Source organism: Phascolarctos cinereus, unplaced genomic scaffold (assembly GCF_003287225.1).
Source record: "Phascolarctos cinereus isolate Bilbo 61053 unplaced genomic scaffold, phaCin_HiC Scaffold_7;HRSCAF=346, whole genome shotgun sequence".
NCBI lineage: Eukaryota > Metazoa > Chordata > Mammalia > Diprotodontia > Phascolarctidae > Phascolarctos > Phascolarctos cinereus.
In genome coordinates, this window is record NW_027556180.1 from 160,182,963 (window position 1) to 160,210,293 (window position 27,331).

Below are 27,331 nucleotides of genomic sequence, written 5' to 3' on the forward strand. Positions count from 1 at the left end.
AAACATGCAGGTCAAGCACAAGATTTGCTCCTTCACACATAGTTCTGGGATAAATTGAATGAATGCATTCATTCAGTATAAAGGTTTTCTGAAGAAGAAAAAAATGCGTGAATTAGCTAATCATTAAGTTGTGGATGGTTCCTTTGACAGATTCCTTCAAGATAAAAACAGATACTGTGACTCTTTCAAAAGAACACTTTCATCTCTCAAGTTTGCATGTAATAGAATATTCAGTACCATATTTTCAACTCTTAAAGTAAACAGGTATGACAATAATCAAAACAAAAATTAATATAAAATATTATAATGTTATAAATAATATAGAATAAAAATTAATATAAATATTTGAGAAACTAATATTTTAGTAATTCTTTCTAGCATTGTTTGGGCTTTCAACTATTCCTCACTCTGCAGCCCCCCTTACCAAAAAAAAAAAAAGCGATACCTCCGAGAAAAGCTATTTGTCAGAAGAAAGCAAGGAAGCTCTACAACTTTCTACAGGGTTGACCTCCCCCACCTCACATGCCCTGCCCAGGGGAAACTTTTGGGAGGGCAAGGACAAGAGTAGCTCGGAATGAGCAGACATGGATGGGCTGTGGTTTGTATTGTTGGAGAGGACTCCAAAACTGATGAGATCATAAATCATTTTGAGTATTAAAAGTTCGATACTAAAGTCCTATCCTGCTGCCTCACTTGAGCAGGAAGGTAAGCTTATAAGCTGTGGCTTATGTGCTATAATTCTAAAAAGCCTTTGACTGCTGCCCCAGCTGTCTGTAGGGCCGGCTTACCTAAGTATGGAAAGGCAGCTAGGTGGTGCAGTGGGCAGAACACTGGGCTTGGAGTCAGGAATATCTGAATTCAAATCCAGCCTCAGACCCTTACTAACTGTGTGACCTTAGACAAGTCACTTAACTTCTGCCTGCCTCAATTTCCTTGCATGTAAAATGGGGACTATAATGGCACCTACCTAACAGGATTGTTGTAAGGTCCAAAAGACATGATATTGGTAAGATGTTTAGCATACAGCCTAGCACATATGTGCTTAATGAAGCTTATTTCTTTCCTCATACTCAGAAGTTTCTCTCTGAGATTACATTTTTTTTAAAGAAATTCGTGAAACCATTCACTGAATTAAGAAGTGGGAAGAGGAACTATCATTCACTCATGTTGGTGTAGACATGAAATAATAAATGTTTTTGAGGTATTTAAGAAGCATAAATATTTTTGTATATGCCATATTTCCCTACTAGACTGAAAGCTCCATGTGGTTAGGAGCCATGATTAAATTATCTTTCTTTGCTCCTCAGCACAATTCAAAGTGGCCTGTACATGGCATATAATTATAAATATCTATTCAAAGAAATTTGACCAACTTTGAAACTTTTTTTTCCCATGCTGCCAAACAGAATGGAAATTTTATTGCCCATGTTTATGAATCTTTACTCGGTCTTTTAATGCAAAAAAGGCAACCAAGATAATATTTTGATGATTATCAAGGCAAATAATTTAGTTATGAAGTCATTGGTATAAATTAACAGTAAAATGAGATTATATGTTATTTATTTTATCACCTTATTAAAATGATATAAATCTAAAGTGGAGTTTTAAAGTCAGTGATAGCATCTTTGTCTACACAATGCAGTAAGTATAAACTTTTACAGTTTTGTTTAAGGAGCCCTGTTTCCTGATAACCGAGGCAAGGACTGAAAACAAGAATCATATTATCCAAATGTTTAAAAGAAACAAAAAGTAAAAAATATACACAAAATAGTTATATGTATCTTTAGAGCAAGAATTCTTAAAGTGTGTAGTGGTAGGGGACCATGAACTAGCTTTTAAAAAAATATTTTGACTTTATTTCAATGTTATTACTTTTCTTTGCAATATTATGGTCTTTTTTAATTCAAAACATTGTTAAGAAAGAGGTACAGAGGCTTCACTAGACTGTCAAAGTGATCCATGACCACAAAGAGGTAAGAACCTTTGTTTAAGATCACTCTTACTATTTTCAATTATAAAAATAAAATGAATGACAGGGAAAGAAGCTACAGAGGATTAATTAGAATTAGGGTACAATCTAAGAACATGAACATTGACCCAATAAATCAAGAAAAAGTGTCAATGAGGAATTAAAGTCAGGTTTATAAGCTGGGGTCAGAAACACAAGAATCTGGAGATACAGCAAATCAGAAATGGCACCAGAAACACAGACTATCAGAATTAATTCAAGTCAATAAACACTCAAGTACAACATGCAAGACACACAGTTGATGGCAAATAAAGCTCAGCCACGCAGCAGGCCACAGAATCAAGGTAAAAAACATACAAGGTTAGAATTAGATATGGTAGACTCATAGAAAAGAGCCAAAAAAGCAGATCACCAGTAAAGAGAGTGCCTGGAGGCCTCAAACACCTGGTCTCACATGGTATTATCTATTTTTCCATTTGACCTTGGCTTGAAGGTTAATGCTACATGACTGAACCACCTGCTTCCCCACAGGATCTCAATGAAATAAATAAAACATGCACATTGAAATATATCAGAAGGGGCCAATCTAAGCCCCAGATGACTAATTTTTATAGTCAATGGAATGACTAATGATTTACTTGAAAACACAGGACACACGCTGACTGGAAAGATTTGGTGTTTCTTCATGCCATGACTACTTCCGTTAATACTGATCAGAACCAGAGACTGCATTTTATTTGATACCATAGCTTTCTAATTCTTTTCAGACTGTGTTTGCTAATTGCTTTTCCTTTAAAATTGGTCACATAATGAAAGGAAGAAGAGTACTTTATTCTAGAGAGTTGGCCATTAAGGGTAAAACACTCTTATAGGAGTCTGGCCTGTGTAGTCAATTAAGGGAGAGAGAGGGAGATGGAGAGACAGACAGAGAGTCAGAGAAATAGAAACACAGAGAGAGAACAGATAAATATATGTGTATATATGTTCATACATATGTACTTAAACATACACAGAGACCTCCATTATCGAGATACTGTAAGCAAAAATTTTAGCAAGCATTTGACTTAATTTCTTTTCCTTTGTGCTGGCACAATGAGCAATTCTTTTAGCTCTATCGCTTTTCCATTAAGGATCTCAATGTACTTCACACACATACACTTGTGCTTTTGAGAGAAACCCTGTGATAAGTTTTCCTTTGCCAGGGATGTGCAATTTTTCTTTAATATATTGTGTGGTTAGAAAGGACAAGAAATACAAAAAGATAATATACCAATACATTTGGGAAGGATGATCACTTTGTCATAGTCCTGCTTTCTCCAGATTTTTCTTTTGAAATGAATTCTAATCATTTTCTGTCTATTCAGTGTGTTGCTCTTTCTATGGTTAGCCTTGAAGCTAAATTCATTAGGTTATAGGAAATGACATAAGGTGGTCAATAATAAGGCAAAGCTATAATTCAACCTCAGGATGAAAAAAAAAAACACTTACCTACTATTCCAGGGTGAGTGATTTTCAATGTTCACAATAAAATAGAATATCCTGTCTCCAAAGGTGAGGGAAAACAGTATAGAATAGGATGGACCAAGACATACTGGATATGGAAAAACAGGAAGAACAAGTGCTAAATTGAATTTAACTGACATGAGCAAAAAAAGAAAGGAAAAGTCATAGTACATTCTTTATTAAGAGTTCTGAGTAATTATTATTATGATTAATAATAACAATGATAACAATAGCATTTATATCATACTTTATGTTTGCAAATAACTTTACAAGTATTATCTTGTTTGTCCTTTGCAATAACCCTTCAAGCTAGGTGCTACTATTATCGTCACTTTACAGACGAGGAAACTGAGGGTAAGAACTAGGAATTATCTATGGCAAGATTCAGACGTGGTCTTCCTGATTCCAAGTCCAACCCTATAGCCATTATACAATCTATTTTATTAGCAGAATACATTATCATCCAGCAAATTTTCTACTACTAAATCACGTTGGAAAAATAAGTTCTTTTATTTTGTGGGCAAGAAAATAAGTCATAACTTGAGAACTTGTTGCATGTTTAAAAAGTGTCATGATGTGTGCTCAATCATTATTGTCATCTTTGTTTTCCCACAAACCCTTGAGTGAAGCAAAATAATTGACTCCTAGCATGAAAAAAGCAAATCTAAGGAAATAGAAAGCTACATAAAATATTTGTTTACTTTTAAAATCAGTTTATATTGGCCCATCCATCTTTGTGTTTATCTTTAATGTACAGTTCATATGCAAGTGGGTAATGCTTTGATTTAATATTAAAAAAGGTCAGTTTCCCTAGTGAACATTTATCTCTCAGCAGAGATTTACAGAAATGTGCTCTCATTTTTTATTTCTTGGATATATGGATTGCTATATTATCTCATGGATATATATGTATTTGTAGCTTTTTATGTCTACAGAATTTTCAGTGAAGTTGCAAGGGTGAATTCCCAATTTGGCATTATGCTTGAATATGAACTCACAGCCTTTTCTAACATCCAAATATAGTGCTCAGGGCTTGAGGTTTCTGTTTCTTCAATCATTGATGATAATGCTAATGTCTTAAGTTGTTCAGGGACTTGCATCCTTAAGCTAGTTCAGGCAAGGCTGCAAGGCGTCAGAAGCTAGGCAAATCAAAGCTCAAAGCTGTGAATTCCATGCCTTACTTAGTCAATGACTCAGTGGATAATCTTAAGCAAGTCACTTAACCTCTATTAACTGCGTGACTTTATCTATAGTGAAATGAAGCAAAATAGGGGCAGCTAGGTGGCTCAGTGGATAGAGCACTGGCCCTGGAATCAGGAGGACCTGAGTTCAAATGCGGCCTCAGGCACTTAACACTCACTAGCTGTGTGACCCTGGGCAAGTCACTTAACCCCCATTGCCTAGCAAAATACAAAAAGGAAAAAAAAAAGAAATAAAGCAAAATAAATTTTTGAAGGAGAATAATGAATTTGGACCTACCATTACTGATGAGCAGGAAACATTTGCCCCTACTATTTTATAATTTGTGTTACCACATGATAATGGGGAACTTTCAGGCTTGAACTCCCCAAACTATCTGTACTTCTAGCTTCTCCTCTTTCTACACCATCCTCCCATAATACCCTCCAAAGCACAAGTCTAACCATGTCATTCTCCTGCCCCAAAACCCTAAATGGCTTCCTATTGTCTCTAGGATAAAGTACAAACCACTCAGCTTTATGTTTAAAACCCTTAACAGTCCAGCACTTGAATTATTTTCCAGGCTCATTAGAAATTAATCCTCTTCATGCATCACATTCCAGCCAAAAGTCTACTTGCCCTTCCCTGATCAGGCAGTCTACACCTCCTATTTCTGCTTTGTAAAGGTAGCCACATGTCTGGAATATATTTCCTCCTCACCTCTGTACCTCACACTCAAAGTCTTTCCTTATCCCCTTAGAGCATTCTCTTTCCCTTCCTCAAGTTGTCACACATTTACTTTTTGCTTCATATATGTCCACTTCCCCATGCAACACAATGTAAACCTCTTGAGGGCAGGAACTATTTTTCATTCTGTCTTTGTATCCCAAATGCCTAGACGTATGATTTGTTATAAATATTTGTTGGATTGCATTGGGATGGCTTATACTAGATATTCTACAACAGTGTTGTCAACATCAACTAAAAAGGAATCCCTGTGGGTTATGTATGGACTTAGAAAAGCACAAATTAACATTATTTATGTTGTATTATAATTTTATTTTGTTAAACATTCCCCAAGTACTTTTTAACCTAGTTTGGCTTTGAGTTTGACAGCTCTGCCCTACAATATAGCACATGCAAGGCTAGCTGCTTAAGTTACATTAGTACAGTGTGTATTGGATTTGGGGGGTGAAAAATATAAGCAGACAGATAAATATAGGTCCATTCCAACTTGATAGAGGCTGATAACATAGAGGAGTTTGTATTATTTCCCTTTACAATTCTTAAAACATGCTTGCTTGGTAAATTCTCTCTCTCTCTCTCTCTCTCTCTCTCTCTCTCTCTCTCTCTCTCTCTCTCTCTCTCTCTCTCTCATTTTGCAGATCCTCAAGTTACTTGAGGAATAAGTTCCTTTCTATATGAACTTGATTCTTCTCATTTTCACTTTGAAACAGCTCTCCTCTGAGTCCTCTCAACCAAAACTGATAAGGTTCTATGAATTTGATTATAAAATGTCCTTAGCATTGTTAATCTCTATTAAGTTAAAATAATAATGAACAAAGGCTTACAATGACCTATCTGTATAGAGATTGTATCCAAAAACCTCCACAGACTAATTTATTATAGTCTTTATTCTCCATGTCTGGCTTGAACTATGCTTCAATTCCCCTTTCTTCAGAACTCAAGGCAGCTCTCCTGAGTTGTACCTTATGTTGTCATACCCATGCCCTAAATTTATCTCATCTCCTCTTGCTCTCTCATTCTTACCAACCCAGTAAGCATCTTGAAAATGGGGATGGTAGCATCTTTATTTTTGTATCCCTAAAGCCTAACATAATATCTTGAATATATTTTCATACTTCAACGAAGCTATGATCTTGTTGATATGGGGAATAACTTCTCATCCTGTATGCCTCTTATTCATATCCAGTCATAAATGCCCTTTAGGGAGTATAGCTTTCTGGGGGTTCCTCTAAATCACTTGACATTACAAGAGTACAAGTAGAACACATAGGTAACCATATGATATATCTTACTTGCCTGACCTTTCTTTACTAAATGTATGTCTCTCTAATGATATCTCTTATCTTGATTTTACTCCTACCATCCATTTCCCTATTGTTTTTTGTGTGAACCACCACTTTAATTTTTTGCAGGCTGTGCATACCCATGTAGAATCACAGAGAAAACATTGGCATTAAAATCTGTGAACCTTTGTTTCAAAGAAAAGACTAGGAAAACTAAAAGCACTAGTCAGTTTCCCAAAGGCAATCCCCCTTGCTCTGCCAATGCATATTTCACTTTTGAACCCTGGTCATCATCCATCTACATTTTCTTTTCAGCATGCTTGTACTGATCTACCAACAATAAGTTCAGTTTATCCAATTCTATGCTACAGTCTAGACAATAGGTATCCTTAATCCAATGGCTTTCACATGTGAATAGGTAGACCAAACTCTTTTGAATGACTTTTTGGGGAGTCTAGAATCATGATTTCTTAAATATAGGAAACTCAAGTTATAGGAACTTCCCCCATATACTTTGTTTTGGATAGTGAAACACTAAATGTCTTATTCATGGTCAAACAACCACTATAAGCCCAGGTAGGCCTTATAATCACGTTTTCCTTACTCCAAAGGCAACCTTCTATCCACTGACTATATCATTATTGTTTTTAACATATGCTTAGAAAACACCTTATGGAATGAAAACCCATAAAGCAGAATTATGTTCTGTTGCATCACATGATTTTTGTACAGTCAAGAAACAATAAGCATGGATTTGATACTGCATGTTTGGAAAACAGAATTATCTGAATCTAAACAGAACTAAAGATGTTTTATCCTGTCATATCTTGGCCCTTCAGTTTTTTTCTGTCATATTTGTGTCTTCCAGACTACAGGCCATTCACCTATAGTTGGTAGCAAACATCAGGTACCAGCCAACGTCCCCCCATCGTTCCCTGGGTGCAGCCTCCTCTTTGGGATCCCTTCGAGGCAGGGACAGCTCTACACCCCTTGCCAGCAGGAAGCAGTTTCAAAAGGCAAGACCTTTGCCCCTTACCCCAAAAGAATTTGGGTCCCATTTGTTTGAGGGGGGGATGATGAGGATGGGAGCTAAATCCCAAAAAGGGAAAACCCTGGACTTTCCCACATGGCCAAATCTCTGGTATTCACCTGAGGCTATAATCTCATCAACTGGCCTTTCTTTGTGGCTACACCCAGTCTCCCAATTCTCTGTTACCCTTAACCTACCCTAGACCTCCCTATGTCCCCCACCACTTTCCACCATTAATCCTATCTATGCTCCATTCTCCCTTGGCCACCCCTGGATTCTATTACCTCATAGACTACTTGGCCACTCCGAGATCCCTCCCATAGTCTTTCTGTATATAAGGTCCATCTTGTCTCCATTAAGATGCTTGGATTCTTATAATCTAGCCACTGCTCATATTCCTTGAGAATCTGGCCAATATGGCAGATCTTTAATAAACCTTGTCTTTGGCTGAAAAATAAAATAAAATAAAAATTTTTTAAAATTTTTAAAAATGAAACAAGAAGCATAGTGGGATCTTAAATTATCTTCACTCCTCAGCCAATTCCCTGAATGTAAAACTATTATCTGCTATAGAATATTGATTTCAAAAGCTTGCCTTTTTACTATTCACATGAACACATTGTTGAGATGGGGGAAAAAAGGGCATGGGTCACCTGTGATTGACAGCTTATCAGTGATCTTACTTCAATAACTATAACATATGTGATTTTTTTCTAAGCATTTTGGCATCCTTCCCCCTTTCAGTTATCTTGGTGATCAGTCCTCCAATGCTCTCAAACTTGTGTTGCCTCCAGTACCAACCTTCTCTCTCTATTCTTGGTCCACATCAATTATTCAATGCCATTTCAAATTCTTCATATAGGACCCTGGAGTTTGTGATGTTAGATTCCAAATATGGTAGCTTTGTCTATATAGGTGCTGAGATTTTATATATATACATATATACTTTATATATATATATATATATATATATATATATATATATATATATAAAGTATATATGTACGTATGTACATGGAGAGAGAGAGAGAGAGAGAGAGAGAGAGAGAGAGAGAGAGAGAGAGAATCAATGTTTTCCTTTTTACTCTTTTTGCAAGGCTTCGCCTACCTATCAGGATATATACCTTCTCCACAACTTAAAATCATATATAGTTGTCTCAGGCCCTTATAGGTTAAGTGAGTTTCCACAGGTCACAAAGTCATATTTAGCTGCAGAGAAAATATTGGTGTACATTATTAAAAATTATCTATTCTTTCTCTGCATACTCATTAGGTAACCTCTTGTTAGACCTTTTTTTTTAGTCATCGTCATAAATTTAGCTTTTACCACCAAGAGTTTTCTATCATCTGCAAACCAGACTGTCCATATGTTAACATTTCTACAGCTGAAGAAATGCCCATTTATACCTATCCTTTGTTTCCTTTCTCTATAGCCATTCCATATCTAAGAAATGACACTCCCCCACATCCCATGCTAACTCAGTATTTTTTTTTCTGATAGTGCAAACATCAATTCCAATGAAAACCAGGTGAGAGTAGAATGGAAGTGAGAGCTGTGATGATTTTTTAAAATATTAAAACCTCATAGTCTTTATGTCCCACATGGTATGTGAAAAGCTAAATTCTAATCAGCTTCAGGAAATGAAGATGGGTCTAGGGATGGCAGTCATCCTAGACACCCCTCAAAATAATGATAATGACATCATCACTTATATCACTATAATTTCATTCAAGAATACTGCTGTCAATACACAATCAATGAAAGAAAATTCTTTTCTGTTACAAGTGTGGCCTAGATAGTCATAAATAAATATGTCAAGTGCTTTTGAGAAAATAATCTTTTTTTGTTTCACAGGAAGCAGATTCCAAAGGAACAAGTATTGAGACATGAACAATGTGAGGCTTTAGTTTGTTATCTAGAATTAAAACAAGATAACAAAATTTTACTGAAAGAATTTAGTGTTCTGAGACTATTAGAGAATCCTGGTAACTAGATAGAACTTCTTAAGTGTGAACTTTCTCAGCTGGAGAATAAAGTAAAAAGTGAAGTAAAGCAAAGGACTGAGTTTACAAGAAACGAAACATCAAGTTGATGTAAAAGAACCTTTAAAATGTGTTCAAAAATGAACCATTGCATGAAGTAGTAGCTCAAGTATATAGAAGACCTTTTTGCCTCTTTTTGAATTCCTAACACTTAACAGAGTGTCTGACACATAGTGGGCATTTAATAAATGTTTATTGATTGATTGATTGACTGATTGATTTCATAATCAGCACAGATAATTTTTGAGGAAGTTGTTGCTTCCAATAAAGCAGATATAGCCTATAAAACCCCAATAACCCTTCCTGGGTCTAAGTTGGACATGATTTAATACAAGGGGCAAAGACTTAACCTGGATTCAATACCTTTTCCACCTGAACCTCCTCAAATATAAAGCTTTCTAAGATAAAAAATAAATAAATAAACAATAGAGCTTAGAAATTCAATAGTAAGCCTATAAATCAACCAACTTAGGTAAAAATGTAGAAAGATCAATTAACCAGAGACTGTGCATCTTCCTCTGTTTCTCTTAATATTTCAAGTAAAGCAATGCAGCAATATAATTATCAACAATTCTTCACTTTTGCTATATGGTCAACTGAACTCCTGTTTTGAGTGTATATGTCTTCAACAATATCTTTCACTATGTTTCTCATAAGTTATCATTGGCAATATGCAACGACTTGTTTATGCTCACCCTGTGTCTTTCCACTGCCCTTTGGGCCACCTACAATTCTGATTCTTCTGAAATCATGCTATTCCCAAATGCATACTATCAAGAGGAGAATATTGGTGTGAACAGAGTTATTGCAGTAGGTAGCATGAAATTATTTTAAATATTACAAAATTCCCTAACTGCCATTCAATCCACTCTCCTTTTCCTATTTAACTCTGTTTACATAAAAGGTAAAAGCTGATTATCTTCCTTTAAAAGTATTCTTCTCTTCAATTCAATAAACATATATTAAGGATAGTCTCTATACAGAGCACTATCCCAGCTGTTCAGACAGACATAAAGTGTGGAAAAGATACAGTTCTTCACAAAGTTTACATTCTGGTTAGAAATTATGTCCCCAATACAAATAACTATCATACATAAGTACGTACTGGTGAAAAACAATTCTGATTTTATGGCCCATCGTGTTTTCAACAGATATGGTTGGTCTAAAGTTGGAAATGCTGGCTTTTGGATCGGATGCAACATCTTGGTTCAAGTTTATTCTTTCATGAAAGTAGCTATGTATTGCTAATGATTTTACTCTATTATTTTGACCCATAAAACTCAGAAAAACTCAGAAAACTCATGCACTTTGTGGCAACAATATAGAGAAGTCTGATTATTGTTCAACACTGCATGAACTAACTACTTGAAAATGGCATTTCCACACTTTTAGGAAAATTAATGCTTGGAATCATGCTTATGGCAAGAGAAAGGTCAAGTACTTTTTAGTGTGACCTCACACTCCTTTGAAAAGCAACTGCAAAGATAATTTATATTTCATATTTAAGGCTGATGCTAATAGTCTCTTCAGATGAGTTCAAGGAGGAAAAAAGGCAGTGTACTATGATATCCAATGGATAAAATTTAAATGATCATCTAGAAAAATGAAATCTAGAAAACTCAGAATTTCTCATACATAAAAGAGTGAAAGGATATAAATGACCTTAATTAGGTGTGCTACACTTAGTGACAGAAACTTCAAATCTATAAATCTTAAATTTATATCTTTGAGTTTAATCTCAAGATTACATACATGAAAAATGAACTGACAGTATAAAACAAAATTGACATAATGACAGTAGGGAAATATACTCTTTGAAGAGGTGCATCCTAAGTCTTATAAGAGACTTCCATTGAAATAGCAGATTCATCCAAGCTCTCAATTATGTTGGCCAATAGAAGAATTATAAATGATGTCTTTTGTTTGTAATTCCCAGGGAAGTTTTTATGCTTGGCACTGAAGATGAAAATCAGACACAAAAATTATGCACATTGTTTATTTCCATAACTAAGAATTAAAACCAAAATTTATTTTGTTTTTTCTATTAAAATACTACCAATGAATAATTTTGGGGAATGATACCTTTTTTAGATTTCTACCCAACATATCAAATTGACAATTTTCTGTGATAAATATATGTTAGATGTGTTCCAAGGGTTCTGATGACTAAAAAGTGTATCACATGGTATTTGATATTATGGTCATGATCCTCTATGTTGATCCTTAAATTGCACAAACAACCGGTCTTCAAGCATGTATTACAAGCCTTTCTAGGATGGCAGAACCTGGAGCAGCTTGCACTCTATCAACACAGCCTTTGAGATACTCAGATCACTTGAATCCCATTATGAGACAGTACAGTCAAATTTTTTCTTTCCCCCTAAAGCAAAGACTCCTAATGGTCACTTCCATATCTAAATCTCTGATGCCTTTTAGAAGCTTTAACAACTTTTCTTTGTTCATTTTGTTTCATTATAGTCATTATTCCTATCTCTCTAAACATGAAAAGAAGGGGAAAGCAAATGACATTGTTTTTTTAGATTAATGCCAATTAATAGCAATAGCAATTCAAACAATTAGTCAACAAGTATTTATTTAACACTCCATGATGTCATCGGTCCTCTTTGAAAATGAAGGACACACAACAATATTTAGCACCTACTCTATAGTAAGCACTGTGTTGTGTATTGGAGATGGAGACATACACGATACAGTCCCTGACTTCAAGAAACTTATATTGTATAAGGGAAGATATATGTGTATATACATAAAAATAGATGCAAAAGTATACAAATTATATACAAAATATATAAGATAATGGGGGGCACTAGTAGCTAAGACAATTAAGAAAGGCTAAATGAAGAAGGTGTGGTATTCACCCTTAACTTTGAGCAAAACTAGGAATTCTAAGAGGTGGTGATGATGACATTCCAGACTTGGGATAGAATCTGTGCAAAAGCAGGGGAATAATACCTGTATTATGATTTGTAGTGATGTGTGCATGAAGGAAAGTAATATGTGATAAGGCTGGAAAAGAATGTTGGAGTGAAGTTGTAAAGGGCTTAATATAGTAAACAATGGTTTGTACCCGATCCTAGGGATAATCAGTAATAATGTCAATAAACATTTATTGTGTGCCTTATGTGTATAAAATTCGATACTGAGAAATGAAGATTAGAAGAGGAAAAACAGGTCCTGCATTGAAAATAGTTACAATCTAATTGGAGAAGAAGATAGCATGAGCAGAAATAAAGCTGAAAAAACACAGGACACAAGAAGTGTTAGGAAAGGTTGAAAGTGCTAGGAAGGGGAGGAAGGTATTAGGCACGAGTCCAGGGAGGAGGCAGCCGCTGAGGTAGATCTTGGATAGAGTAAGGCAAGAACTGTGGGGAGAGAATCTAAGGTGTGGGGGAGAATGTTTAATCCATTCAGTTTGATTTTCTAGGTGGTATATAATTTTCCAAAATTAGGTGTGGTGAAGAGGATAGAGAGCTAGCCTTAGACCAAGAAGACCTGGATGCATATCCCACCTTTGACACCTACTGGCTGTTTGAGACTCTGAGCAAATCTCTTAACTTTTCAGTGCTCTGGACAACAGCTTAAGATTGTAAGGTGCAGAGAAGGTGATATCCTACGTTGGTAGAGGCAGTTTTTTTACCTAGGTTTCCCTACATTGGAAATCATAGGACAAGTCCCTACTTATGTATTTTTTTTTAATTTTTAACAATTTTATTAGTGACCAAGATTCTGAAGTCCAATATATAACATGGCAACAAGGCTGATCAAAGCTGGAGAAGCCCAAAGAGTAGAGGGAGGGGGAAGGAAGGGAAGAGGAGAGACGGGAGAGAGGAGAGACAAGGGGGTACCTGAGCAGAAGAGATGATGCAAGAAACTAAAAGGTTTTCTATGAATGGAAAGTAACCATTTCCCCTTGAAGGAGTAGAAATAAAAGGACAATTTCTCCTGAACATGGGACAGCATAGAAAGTAGTCTGGCATCTTCCCTTCTCAAGAAAGTAATTTTTATAATTATAAATCTAGAAATATAATAGCTAATAGCTAATAACTAATATTTAATAGAGAGCTTTAAGTTTTGCCAAGTCCTTTACCAGCATTATCTCATTTGATCTCCACTCTAAACCTGGGAGGGAGGTATGATTTTCCTTATTTTATGGGTGAGAAACTGAGGCAGCAGGTTAAGTGAATTGATGAAGGTCACATAGTTAATAAGTATGGGAGGCAGGATTCAAATTCAGGTCTCATTGATTCTGAGTCCAGCATTCTATCCGCTAAGCTATCCACATGTTGGAAAGGACCTCAAGGACCATCTAATCCAACCCTCTCATTTAGAGATGAGGTAATTGAGTCCCATAGAGATTAAATGATTTGTCCCAGGTAACACAGGTAGTAAGCATCAGAAGTAGAGTATGAATCCAGGCCCTCTGAAACCAGGGCCCAATCCACAGGCAGATTCCATGATGCAGGGCAGCATCTGTCAGTCCAGAACCAGTTGTTCCAAATGACATAGGGCATGTGCTTATAGGAATACTTATAACAACAACCAAGCTTGACCAGATGTTGATGATCATTAGACTGACTCATTAATTGTGAAGAAGTTAGAGGCTTGACTTTGATGAATTAATTTAAGCTCAGGAGATTTGCCAAGAGTCACCCATGAAAGGAAAGTCTATGGGCCAGCTTGGTCCTGGGATTCTACTTTTCTCCATTACCATGTTTAAGTGATTAGGACTCTCCCTTCCATAAAGTTTGGAGCCCATGTGAGTTCTTCCCACGTATTTGGGAATAAAAGAGAGTGCTCAGGGGTGAGCACTGTTCTGGCTCTTATATCTGAGCACTGTAGGAATAATATAGTATATACCTTGTCAACCTCAGGTCACAGAAGGAACACAGAAGGATATGAAAAGGATCTGCATACAGCTAATTCACACCTGTTCAAAAGTTTCAGGATAAAGCTTTCCTTTCTCCTAATGTCCTGAGACATTATTACATTGAAAAGGCAGGCTTTGAGCAATTTTGCCACACCTGTCTAGTAACAGAAGACATCAAATCAGAAGTTAGAACCACTAAGATAATATGTACAATATGTAGGGTCATATATCCATAAATTATTTTAATCTGGAAATTATAACATGAAGTTTAATGGCCCAAATTTCAGATGATTTTCCTGCAAACCTGCTATGTTACCTCAACCAAATCTCTAATGGGCTTGTTCATCTTTATCTGTAAAGGGGGTTGAAATCCAGGAAGAATTTCCCAGAATGTCTATAAAATATAATAGCAGTCACATTTCTTTCTAACATGTTTTTGAGTAATTGGAATAGCACAATTTTCAAATAAAAGTTGTATTTAAATCAATTCTTCACTTTGCGATGACTCTCAAAATCTTTTCAGCTATAAAGTTAAGAATTCAAGATTCCCAGTAATACATTAGTTGATTAATCCATAAATATCCTAAGAATAACTTTCTTGAAGAAATTTTATGATGATTTCAAAAGAAAAGTAGATATAAGTAGGCACTCTTCCGTATTACCAGGAATAACTTAGAAGAAGAGGCACAAACATGATCAGTAAAGACATGATCCTATATACGAGTAAAAAAAGAGGAGGCAGGCAGGCAGGAAGGCCAGTCATGCAGTGAGAATGAACTCTTGACTTGTCCTTCATGACTAGAGCTTCATCCAAGAAGGCTGACAGCCACCAAGCTTGGAAGATGAAGCCCTGTTGGAAGAGTCACTGTTCCAATGGTCTATAAAAGCTGAGGCAAGAAATAGGGAGGCTCCCAGTGAGCTAACAGTGGCAGAGTCTAACTAGCATCAGTCTGCTGAAATGCCCAACTACGGATGAGCCAACAGACCCAAACCTGGGTCAAGAACTTGTAGAGCTCAAACCAAGAGAACAGTAAACAAATTTCACCCTAGATCACATCATTTTGGGAGCACTAAAAGCTTGCAAGCCCCTACCCTGCATATCAGAAGGATATGAGGATAGAAGCTCAGGTTGGACTTTGTTTCTTTGTTGGAGGTTCTCATAAATCTTTCCTATTCTTTACATTTTCTGTAGTGGAAGAAATAAGGACTATCCCAAACTTAACAACTATGACACCTACCATGGAGCAAACCTAAACATGCAACATTTTTGTTATTGGTCAATCATTTCAGTCGTGCCAGACTCTTTGTGACCCCATATGGGCTTGTTTTGGCAAAGATAATGAAGTGGTTTACCATTTCCTTCTCTAACTCGTTTTACAGAGGAGGAAACTGAGTCAAACAGGATTAAGGGACTTTACCAGGGTCACACAACTAGTAAGTGTCTGGGATCAGATTTAAACTCAGTAAAGTGAGTCTTTCTGACTCCAGGCCCAGCACTCAATCCACTGTACCACTTAGCTGCCCAAATGTGAACCATACCTAAGTTTTACTCATATTTATTATGAGGTACGGGCAACAAGACAAAGCAAAATTGACCACTTTGGAGTCATCCCACAGGGCTGGACCTGGATCTGTATAAGCCCCAGAATCCTTAGGGGCTCTAGGCCACTGATGACATTAAACTCTCAGATAGTTAATTGTTTAGAGTGGATTAATTGAAATGGGTGTGGAGAGTGACAAAGAAGGAAACAGAAAAAATGCATGCCAATTCAGGCATGAAAAATTATAAAGTGGTGTAGAATACTACCCTCTTTCTCAAAACTTAAAACATGTGTGACTGACAAATAATCCACCCCCAAGATTTACAAGAGTAATTTGTTAACTGGGAATACATGAGTCTGGAACACAAACTTGTTTTTATTCAATGTGAGTCATATAATACAAATTAATAATGTGTTGTAGACATATAATTCTGATGACTAAATGCCAGGAATCCCCAGTCTACCTTGTTCTAGTATCTTTGTGTCTTCATTAAAGGAGCAGAGGGAGTACATGATGCTTTCAGAAATCTGACTAGTGCCTTCCAACTCCGATATGAGCTATAGTCACATTCAGCCTATGCCACATTTTATCTTTATCATAAACATTAGCCCAGTCTTTGTGCCGTTAGGTGTCTAAAGGCATTTAGAAAACAACAAGACAGCTTGATTGAGATTGGCATATTACCAGAGATACAGATGCTGAATTCAGTGAGCCCAACAGGGTTGGCAGATCTGTGTATCTGGCTCATTAGCCAACCAGGAGGATGTAAGCCCTCCACGGTCAGGACAAGGATCCATCAGATAGATGAATATTATCCAGTGGGCTGTGATATACATAAAGATAAGGACTGGGCCTATGATTTCATCAGTGCAGTAAAACATGATTTCATCTGTACAGTGAAAGCCCAGATGAGGAAACTCCCTCCACCTATGTGTGATGGCATCTTCACAACTTATATTCTGAAAGACTGTGACTTTCCCAGGGTCATATAGGAAACGAAGTGTCAAAGAAGGGTTCTGTATACACGTCTTCCTAATTTGGGGCCAGCCCTCTATTTATTATACAATGCTGCCAACTCTGATGGAGGTGTGGTAGAATTTTGCTTGAAAAAAAAGAGAAAGGAGAAAGAGAAGGTGTGATATAGCACTGGAGTTACCACATATCATGTACAGTAAATTATGGGCTAATCAAGAAATCCACTCCTCAAGCTTTTACTCCCATTAGAATTCTAATAAGCTATTCAACTACAGACATGACTGCAGAATTCAGAATAATTTGAATCTATATGAGCAAAGGCAGGCAGGATTACATGCATATGATATGTTGTTGGAATTGACATCAGGGAAGATTCAGTGCTTTTAAAATCTATTAATGGCAATGCAACATCAAGAAAAAAAATTCAGCATAATTGAAAATTATATTGCTTATCTGAATCAATCCATGCTACTACCTAGGTACTATGAGATGGATGTAAACAACTTCTTCAGATGGGCTACAATTTATAATCTCGAGACATCATTATCATAAGATTAAGGACAGCATTTTAGATTTCTCATAAATGAAAATATCATGCAGTGGAGCTGTGCTGGACTGCTGCCTCTACCTTCTTAGCAACCATAGCTACCACAGCCCAGGGAAAAAAAGCTGTCCCCAACAGTCTTTGACACTGTGGAATAGTGTGACATTGGAAACTAATCTGATTTCAACAGTAGAAATTACATTAAAGAATACATGACCACCTACCTTGCCAATACGCCATAATGAAACCGTGGGACATTTCCATGTAGCTGAAACTTCATAATTATGTTGTTTCCCCTTTTAGAATAGAGGAGCTCCATGAGAGCAAGGATTGTCTTAGATTTTCTATCCATCCCAATGCTTAACATAATTCTTTGTACATGGTAATCATTTAATAAATGCTTTTTTCATTCATTTATTCAAAAAGGACTGAATTCACCATCAGTTGTAGTGAATCTGCCCTATTAATTTTATTTTTGTTGACTTTGATTTGAACTTTATTTTCAGTAAAAAAAAAATGTGCTTATTCAGGAATTATACCTTAAAAGATTATAGGGTGTTTATGCTCATTGTTCCAAACTCCCCTACTTTGTTGTTGTCGTGGTTGTTGAGTCCTTTCTTTCATGACTGATTCTTTGTGACCCCATTTGGGGTTCTCTTGGCAAAGATACTGGAGTTCTTTACTGTTTCATTCTCTAGCTCATTTTACAGATGAGGAAACTGAAGCAAACAGAGTTAAGTGACTTGTCCCAGTCAGGGTCGCACATCTAGTAAGTGTCTGAGGCCAGATTTGAAGATGAGTCTTCCTGACTGCAGACCTGGCACTCTACTCTAGCTGCCCAAATGCCCCCCATACCCCAGAGGTAATAATAATAATGAGGAGGAGGAGGAGGAGGAGGAGGAGGAGGAGGAGGAGGAGGAAGAGGAGGAGGATAATAGCTAACATTAACCATGCTAAACATTTTACATTTATCTTATTTGATCCTCCCAACAACGCTGGGAAGTAAGTGCTATTATTAACTCCATTTTACAGATGAGGAAACTGAGGCAAACAGAGGTTACATGATTTTTCTAGAGTCATACAGTCAGTAAGTATGTGAAGTCAATTTGAACTGAGGTCTTGCTGACTCCAGGCCAAGCACTCTATCCCCTGTGCCACCAAACTCACTCTACCGTTTGGAAAACTCTGACAACACATTTAAGGAAGAAATACTTTCAAAACTGGTCTCAGAGTTTACTAACACAAGATGTTATAAAATATTACCACTACATGTTTGTGAAATAAATTGAAATAGATCTTTGATGCTAGAGTTCAGAAAAAAAGAAAAGGAGGCACAGGACAAGGTTAGGGGTAGACCTTGCTTAGAGTGAGAATCTATGACTCTCTAATTACAAAGCATTGTCAAACTTACAAGAAACCAAGGTCATTAGAAGCAAGTCTCAGGAGGTGTGAAGCCACTTTGTACTCATTGTTGAATGAGATAAATTTTTTCTTGTTCCTTATGTTCCCACATTGGATTCTAGCTTTCTGAAGAATTAGGTGCAAAAGTTCACCATGCATATTAACATTCCAGATAGGTCTTAAGGATTTTTTAACTTCAGGGAGACAATATATGTTCATTTAATTTCATAGCTGAAGACAATTAACCATTGATTTCAGGCTTAGAGGTAGAACAAACAGGTGAAAGGAGGGGTGCTGTGCTCAAGTTTTGTTCTTTAGAGCTAGGACTTGAATGGAAGCATTTGCAAGTCAGGTAGGCATCTGAAAGTTTTGAGTTATGCCCCAAATAGTCCAGTCCCTTGTATCTCTGAAAACCTGGACTGGAATGCTACAAGATTACGTTCTGTTGTGATATTTTCTCCTTGGGAAATACCACAAAAAATTATATTACATTACACCTTAACCTCCAGTATTGAGTGAAATTGTTGGGATGTGTAGAATATCATCTAACTAGAAAATAAATGAAGAAAAGATTTTTTAAAATATATTATTTAGACCTCTCATTATACATAGGGTGGTTGTCAGGCTTTGCTTCAGTTTGTGGAGGAAAGTAGGTTCAGGGTTAATTGTATTTGAACTGCAGAGCCCAACCTTAAAACAATATTAAATTCTCATAGTCACAGAGGGGTCAGGAATTTGATTGTCTAACATACCTCAGAATTTATGGCCTTCATCATTATGAATGAGATCATTTAAAGAAGCACTCTTAGAGCAGGAGTTTCAAGAATCATATCACAGCATCTACTTATAGTAGTGAGTTAACATTGCCCACAGAAGTCCAGGAAGTTTGTATGCCTGGAGGTATGTGAAAGTCTTTTTTCAAGCAATTTCATCAAAATACTAAGAATTTTTAAAAGATTGTTATGTGTGGCAATGAGATAGAACAGCCCCATGGCAGAAGGTGGGGCAAAGCTGGGATCAGAATTATCAGCCACTAGGAACAGTCGGCACTTATGTCCATAGACATTTTTTGTTAAGGCAAAAAAAAAAATAGTAATTAGGTACCTCAGGTCCATAGAGGGAAATAAGCAGCCTGGAGAAAGGACATGGTACACCAGAAACAACAACAGAAATTAACATTGAGCTACCTGCTATCTGAAGTAGAAATTATTTACATGCTTCCTGCCAGTCAGAACTGGCCTCAGAGACTGGGATGGCTAGATGCCATAGGTTGAAGCAAAGGGTGTCAAAGGGCTGAAATAAGAAGAGGTACATATACAGGCTTTTCCTAACAGTTCAATGGAAATCATTTCAGAGATCAGTTAGAACAGGGACTCTTAACTTTGTTTCCCTCCTTCAGCCACCACATCCCACATTATGAAACCCATGGACCTCAGTGCGCTGGTGAAGCCACATAGTACTTACTGAATGAGATTGATGTATGTTCCTTATTTTCCCACACTGGATGTTGTGGGAGAATTTCCTGAATTTCATGCAAAAGTCCTCAGAATAATGTTGCTAAATGAATAAAATAAATTACATAACCTCAAAAAGGAAACAAATCACAACACAGTGATCAAAGTATTTTAAAATACAAAAATCACATGACCTCAGGTTAAGAATGCACAATTCAAAAAAAACAAGAATGCCCAAACTATAAAAATACTTGACTTCTGTAAAATACACAATTTTAATATGTGTAAAACAGACAAAACATTTATAGGAAGTCATATATGGTACAAGAATCTTTCAGGATGAGAAGGTAGGAAGGAATGAGCTTAGAATCCTTTCCTCTGCCTCTCTTCTTAACACAATGCCATCTGGATCCTAGCTTCATTATTCAGCTAAAACTATTATCTCCAAAGAGAACAATATCTCTTATTTGCTGAACCTAATGGCCGTTTCTCAATATTCATCCTTCTTGACCTCTCTATAGCCTTTGATATTGTCAAATATTTCTCCTTTCTCCAGTGTCCTGGAAAGGACACTACTCTATCCTGGTTTTCTTCTTACTTATCTAACTACTATTTCTCAGTCCCCTTTGCTGAAGCTTTGTCTGAGTCATGACACTAACAGTTAATGTCCGCCCAGGGCTCTAGCCTGAACCCTCTCGCTTTCTGCCTCCCTACTATTTTGGTTGGTGAATTCATCAACTCCCATGGATTCAATTATCATCTCTAGGTTGTTGATTCTCAGATCTATTTATCCAGATCTAACCTTTCTCCTAAACTCCAGACTTGCATCTCCAACTCCTGATTAGACATTTTAAACTGGATATTCCAAAGATATCTTAAATTCAGCATGTCTAAATCTGAACTCATATTTCCCTTCAAAAAGTCCTCACTTTCAGCATTTCCCCATTACTGTTGAGGTTACCATCATCTTTCAAGGCATCCAGCCTTCCAAAATAGCTGTCATCCTCGAGTCCTCATTTCCTTATTCCCTGCTCCCATTCAATCCATTGCCAAGGCCTTCATAACGTATCTCCTTCGACATTGCTACTGCCCTGATGCAGGCCTTCATTATCTAATCGTGTACTATTATACTAGCTTCTTACTTTTTCTCTGTGTTTTAAGTCTCTCTATCACTCTAGTCTATCCTCCATTCAGCTGTCAAAATGATCTTCTCAAATTGCAGGTATGCTATGTCACCTCCCTATTCAATAAATTCCACTGGTTTCTTATCACTTCCAGAATCACGCATAAAATCTTGTTTGGCTTTTAAAACTCTTTATAATCTGATCTCTTCCTTCCTTTCTACTTTTCCTACATCTACTCCTCATCCCCACATACTCCGCAACGCAGTCACACTCACTCCCTTGCTATTCCCAGCACAAGACAAATCCACCTCCTGATAGTATTTTTTCTGGGTGTCCCTCACGTGTGGCATTCTTTCCCTCTGCACCTCTTCCTTCTGGATTCCCTGGCTTCATTCAAGTAGTAACTAAAACATTGCCTTCTACAAGAAGACTTTCTTGAATTCACTTAATACTAGCTCCTTCTCTTAATTGATTATATCCAATGTATCCTGTATGTATCTTGTTTATATGTAGTTGTTTACCTATTCTCTCCTCCATTACACTGTAAGCTTCTTGATAACTAGGACTATTTTTTTCCTTTTCTTTTTATCAACCAGCACTTAAAACGATGTCTGGCATGTAACAGACATTTAATAAATCTTTATTGATTGATTAATTACAGAAAATGGTTGTACATGGTGTCTAACTCAGCTAGATTGTAAAGGAAGGGATTCCTTCACAATCTTGAATCTTCAGGACACAGAGAGTATGTCCATAGCCTGGGGGTGTCAAACTCAAATAGAACTGAATCATATGTTGACTTAGACCACCACAAATTAACATTTGCAATGTTGTGTTGAAATTTTATTCATTTTGTTAAACATTTTCCAATTACACTTTAACCTGGTTCAGGCTTCACTCTGGCATTTGTGGGGCCCCTGGGCCTTGAGTTTTAAGTCTCTGTCCTACCCAATCTGAACAGACTTCTCTTGGGGGATTGTAGGGGTGTCCAGTTCTTATTCACACCTAGTGCACAAAAAAAAATTTGTTCTCAACTGAGAGATGTATTAGAGCTAAGTGGGGTAGGGTCACTTTCATAAGGTTTTTGTTTTGTTTTGTTTTGTTTTGCATTTGAAAATGCTAAACCACTATATGCAGTATCCAAAGATCTCTGCCCAGTTTTCAGCTTTAAGGCTTAAAATGTAATTTATTTTTATATTTATCATCATCTATTGTATTATTATAGATATATAGATACTATATTATTTATTATCTATTTATTGTCTATTATTACTATTACAATACTATTATTCAAACTTCTAGCATTATACATATGGCCATGTATCTTACTATATACCTATAGCAGAATAATGTGCATACAATAGGCATTTGATAATCTTTTGTTAAATTAAGTTTTGTCCTTTGAGGCAATGTATGTTTGAGCATAAAATTTATTTACCTATGATTCACTGAACTACAAAGTTTTGTTGCCATAAAACTAGGTTAAAGTATGATGAACTTGCCCTGATTTCAAAGGAAATTTTAGAGTATCAATATTTCCAGAATGTCTTTGCTTCTTTCAATTATTCTTAGCATGGTGGATCTTTTATAAGGCTTTCTTAGTAAGCTTAAGGTACTTATAAAGATTTTACTTCAGTTAGCTTTGACATCTTGGTGACAAGTACTATGAGTATTTTACACATACAGAGAAACACAAAGGAAAGTTGTCTTGCTATCTAAGAAATACTAGTGAGCACCCAGCCTAGAGAGGAGGTCAAGGTAAGGCAGCAAGATAGCATAGTGGATAAAGTTCTGGGCTAGGAGTCAGGAAAACAAGTTTTAATCTGACCTCAGACACTTATTAGCTTTGTAACCTTGGGCAAGTCACTTCATCTTTGCCTCTGTCTCCTCAACTGTAAAATGGGATAATAACACTTACCTTAGAGAGATTACAAAGATCAAATGAGATAATATTTCTACAGAACTTAGCACATTGCTCAGCACATAGCAGATTCTTCATGAATGCTTGTTCTCTTCCCTCACTTCAATACTGTTCAGCGCTATCCAATGGTAATGGGCTGCCTTAAATGGTTGTGCATTATACATAAGTGGAAGTTCAATGACTATTTTCCTGGAATGATGGAGGAGCTCTTGCTCAGATATAAGTCATACTACACAGCCTCTAGGCACATTATAAGTCTGTAATCCTATTTTTAGCTATGACTTAATTTTAGGGAAATCAACATTTCAATGAAAACAATGAGTAATGGTAAAAGTTCTAGACTCAGTGGGCTCTGGGATGACTAGGTCCATCTTCTGAGAGTCCTTAGGTCTCTATTTTTTTCAGTATTAATTTTTTATTTGGACTGGACCTATACTTTCATTGGTTAGAGAACTGCCAGTAACAAAACCCTTTCTGCCAATGCAGATGGCCAACAGCCCTGACTCCTATGGTCTTAGAGAGTTTCCAGGGGCAACAAAAAAGTAAGTAACTTGCCCAGGGTCACATGACCAATACACATAAGAAATTTGCGGTTTCATGTACAATCATCTTTTTTTTCCTATTCTACTATGATATACAAGTTTTTGTTTTATTCCTTAAGTTCAGAATGAAATAAATAACATTTATGAGACATAGGTGTCGTACTCTGATCTTTCTGACATTAAGGCTCCCTCTTTATCCACTACCTCATACTATCTGTCATCCACATTTGTAGAAGTGAAGAAATACTTGACTACTTCAAAGATATTATCATTAACACTATCTTCAAGTGCACAGGTGAGTCATGGTTTTGCATATAATACACTCACATACACAGTGCATGGCCTGTCAGTGGGTAATAGAGGGTGACTCCATTGATAGTATCACTATACCTTCCCACACTTTTCCCCTAGGTCACCTCTGTTGTCCTTTTGACTGGATGTCACACATTTCACTCCCTACTATTCAGCCCTAGTTAGCATGGCTTAATTCCACCCCCCAAATAGTGACTGGTCATGTCAGAGTTGGTGGCTCCTGAATTCTCAACCATTACCAGTGAAAGAAATTTAGAAAAGATGACGTCTTTGTATGTGTATTTTAGGCAGCCACACTGAAACACAGAGCAAGGGACACACCCCTCGAAGCTGGTGTTGAGGTATCTTTCTTTAACTCTTGAAAAATGTTTAATTCAACATGGGATAAATGTTTGCCAAAAAAGCCCTGCTCCTACCTCATCCTATTATCCTTCTCACCACTCCCTCTATTAATTTCTACCCTTTCAGCTCCACACCTTCTTGCCTGGCACTCCCTCCTCTCCAAAAGCCCTGCTTTCCTGTGTCTGTGAGACATACTCCCTTCCACCTTCAAAGGCTATAGAATCCACACACAACCAAACCTGCCCCATCAAGGAGAGGAATGACAACTCCCTGACTTCTTCAATCTAATAAATGACTCACCTCTAGAATGGAAGAATTCACTGAGCTACAAAGACCACAAATGATCACTTCTCCGTGGAGTGTAAATAATGATTTGTTTCTCCACTCCTGGTCTTCACTGTTTTGTTTCTCAGCTGGATGTACAGTCATCATGCATTTGCACATCCTTATATGTGTTTGTCTGTGTCTATGTTATTTGTTCTGGATTGAAGGTGCCTAGAAGGCAGGGATTGTCTATTTGTCTTGTTTGGTGGAACTCCCTGCCCTGAGTTTATTAACTAGCCACTTATCTTTGATCAAAGAGATATTATTTTTACCATTATATTAGATGCATTCACATGAATGATTCAATGCCTCCTCATTGCTATATTTCTCCTTTGTAAAATATTGGGTTTACTGGGGTGGGAGTAGATAAGCTGGGTACTTTTAGGTATGATCTACTGTGTGTTACTTACCTAACGATCCCGGGCTGAGGCATGAGGAAGTGTACTGGATATGTCATTTTACTGCAACTCCTAGTTAAGAAAACTCCCACTACCAGTATAGCTCAGCACCTTTTCGACAACTTATAGTTTTAGAGAGTTGCCTAGAGAAGTGATAGGATAAATGATTTATTCCGAGTTACACAGCCAGTATGTATCAGAGATAGGGAGTTGCCTTTTTTCCCTTTAGTTGTGTGTGCTTCTATATCCTTTGAAGGTGGAAGAGGGTAGTCCTCACAGACATAGGAGAGAAGGTCTTCTTGTCTCTGAGACCTGCTCTCTATTCACTATCCCATTTCCTTTAAAAATATAATTAAAATTAAATGAAACTCCATGCTGAGGTAAAATATCTTCACTTAGGTGACTAGATGTCACAGTCCATTTGATTGAACATGGAGTCAAGAAGACCCAAGTTTGATTCTTGTTTTAGGTCCTTACTATCTAAGTGACCCTGGCTACTTAACTCAATCTTAGTTTCCTTTTCTCTAAAATAAGGATAATAATAGTACTTACCTGGCCAGTTAGCCATGAGGATCAAATGTGTAAAGTGCTTTGCAAATTCTAAAGTGCTATGTATATGTGTATATATGTATAGGAAAAATATATTATAATACATATCATATATATATAATATTGTTAGTTATTATACAGACATAGGTTGAATTATGACAATGATTTCTAAAATTGGCAAAAGAAGGAGTTGGACTACTAAATGTCACAAAATTAACAAAAAATAAACAAAAAAGTGGGTTTTTCTACATTGAGATATTATAGAAAGGTGAGGACATTGTCTATACCCTTTGCATCCCATCATGCTTTAGAAGAGCAGGTGCAAAGCCAGCTGGTACTTGCCAACACTTGTTTAACACACTAGCATGAGAATGAATAAGTATCTTTCTTAATAATCCAGAGATAGTGATAGTAAGAGTAAGAATAATGGATGATAAAGATCTGAAGGGAGTTGTATCTTTTCTTACTTTGCCACTGAAATTTAGATGATGGACCAGAACTCACTCAGGTACTTGAATCCTGACATCTTTCAGCCTTTATTATCCCCATTTTACAGATGAAAAAACTGAAATTGTTAGTGGTTAAGCAACTTGCTCTCGGGCACATACCTAGTAAGATAGATAGGGAGATATGTAGATAGACAGACAGATAGATAGATAGATAGATAGATAGATAGATAGATAGAGCTAGATAAAACATTTTAAGTACTTACCATGTGTCTAGATGTGTGCTAAAGACTAAGGATACAAAACAAAAATAACAATCAACACAGCCTCTGCCCTGAAAGAGTTTACATTTTATTGTAGGAAGACAACCCTTCTGGAGCTGGAAAGTGTAAAGGAGGGGGCGTGTGCTATGTCATGGCTGGAAAGGCCTAGGAAGTGCGAGGAAGTCCTGGAACCAAGCAAACCAAGGCCACAGATGACCTGTCAAAGTCTGGCATGATGACAAGGGTGGGATCCAGAAACTGTGGCCCAAGCTAAGTGTCTAAGGTAAAAATTGAACTGAGGACTTCTTGACTCTAGGTCCAGCACTCTGTGTCAGCAGATTAAATAGTCCCTGACCTCAAGGAGCATGCTTTCAAATAAAGGGACAACACATACAGAGTAATTGTGGCTGGGGAAGATTGTTTCAGACAGAGAAGTCATAGGGATGATGAATGGCTTCATAGAACAAATGATTAGCATGTCCTTTCTGGGAGCAGTAAGATTGGTTTGAGAAACTTATATGTATCCGTGCTGTCTCCCCCAGTAGAATGTAA